This window comes from Rhipicephalus sanguineus, chromosome 2 (genome assembly GCF_013339695.2).
Source record: "Rhipicephalus sanguineus isolate Rsan-2018 chromosome 2, BIME_Rsan_1.4, whole genome shotgun sequence".
NCBI lineage: Eukaryota > Metazoa > Arthropoda > Arachnida > Ixodida > Ixodidae > Rhipicephalus > Rhipicephalus sanguineus.
Genome location: NC_051177.1, coordinates 17,389,353 through 17,391,476, shown reverse-complemented (window position 1 = coordinate 17,391,476; position 2,124 = coordinate 17,389,353).

Here is a 2,124-nt window from a genome sequence, read left to right as displayed (position 1 = left end):
ATGCACGTCCATTTCACTAATAAATGTATGTTTTCTGCCATACATGCTGTTGTAGGAATCTACAAACCTCGCTTGCAAACGTGCGAAGATTCGCAAATTTGTCAGCGCTGCCATTGTTAAACGTTGTCATAACTCTGAATGTTTCGCTTGGGGGCAAGATTTTTTAAGAACCCTGTTTACTTGTAGACGTTTTCGAAGCGCCGTTTCAGCAATATCGTTAACTGAAGCCATAACACAATACGTGCGTAATTCCACATTTTACGAATCCATGTTATATATTCTCAACCAAAACTTTTCGGTATACCACAAGCCAAAGCAGCGAACTGTATCTTGGTCGCAGCCAGTGAAGCTTTCTTTTTAAAAAAAAACACACCCTGTATATGCAGAACCATCACTGACTCCCTTGGAGCAAGGGAGTCATCTATTTCATTCAGGAGCGTCGACCAGAGCATTGTGACTCCCCTTAGAAAAAAAGGTGGTCATCGGCTGCCACAAAGAGAGTCAAGCAGACGTGACTCCCTTTTGACTCTCTTTTTTTTAAGAGTGTAGCGACACTCGATGTGGAATGAACGCCCGTATCCCACCTGCGGCCAGTTGACGTCATCGTCATTGTGATTAACAGAAATCCAGGCCACCGTGGAAAAATATAAATATAAGCATGCATGCAAGTAGTTCCGCTTCCCATGACAAGATACTGCCGCGACGCGTATTCCTTCAATCTTCGTCACTTCTTCGTCACTTCGTCACGGGGAGTTTCGCTCTCACGCGACAGAGCGGCCGCCTTTCCTGTGCGCCCGGCGCGCGTGGTTTCTCTACCGCCTAGCTGACGAATTTCTTAAAGTACGTGTGATTTTTCTGATTTCTGAAAAACGTTATCCTATATAATGTGACGGTGTACAACATTCCCATGTAAACAGCTCTCCTCGAGCAGGTAATTAAAATGTTAATTAACAGGTTTCAGTTTATTAGTAATTTTAGCGCATATAAGTTCAGCAGCGGCAAAGTATTTCCGCCTGGACGTAGAGCTGGCCTGTGAAAATTACAGGCGCCTCACTGTCACAGCACCTTCATAAAAAATTATGGCAGTTCGCACTAGCGGTGCCAAGCCTCAAGGAAGCTCCTTCCTTGTTTCTCTTTATTTATTTATTTCTTCTTCTCTTTCTCTCTGTTTCTTGCATCTGTTTTTGTACCTTTTGCTTTCCATTTCTTTCTTTCTCTCTTTATTTATGTCTTTATCTGTCTTTCCATCTTTTTATATCTTTATTTTCTTCATTTCTCTCTATTTTTCTCTTCCTCGTTCTTAATTTCTCTCTTATTTTTCTCTCTTTCTCTCTATTCTCTCTTTTGTTTCCTTCTCTCTCTGTCTCTCTATCACGTGTTTCACTAGCTCCACTTCGCCAAGCTGAGTTTTCGTTTAACGCTCGCGCCCGCTGTACTCGGTAGTGGGGCTTGCCCAATTCCTGTGGCGCATACCCACCTGTGGTTTTCTGCGGACACCAAAGTTTTTACGGCCGGCACAAACAACTCCGCTGTTAAAATCTTCATCGTCATTATTTTAGGCCTGTTTAAGTCGACAGGCGGACGAAGCCCTGTCACAATGATTTCCAGTTTATCTGTGCCAGCTGATACCACTTCATATATACCGGCGGACGTCTTGATTTCGTCACTCGCTGCCTTCCTCGACTCCTTGGAAGCCATTCTGTTGCTTTAACTGACCATCTGTCCTACGCATCAGGTGGCCGGCCCAAATGAAGTGGAAACTGTTCTCTGATTCATTCTACTCTGTTCCGATCGCCAAATGATGCGCCTATCATTTAACGTTTCATTTCAAGCCACGCGGTCCTTAAGCGGTCCTTAATTTTGTCTCGATTTCTTTGCTATCCTCAAGGTTTCAACCCCATATGATGGAACTGGCAGTATGCGATCATTATGCACTTCCCCTTAATGTTAAGCCTTAATAACGCTTAAAAAATAATTAATATATATATATAAAGAAACACCGCGTGTTTCTTATTGGTGACGGCCTTGGTGATGCGCGTCATGGTTTTCATTTGTGCGGTATTGAGGTATACAACATGATGACATGGACTTGACAAATCACTGTTGTTGCCCTGATTCGGGACT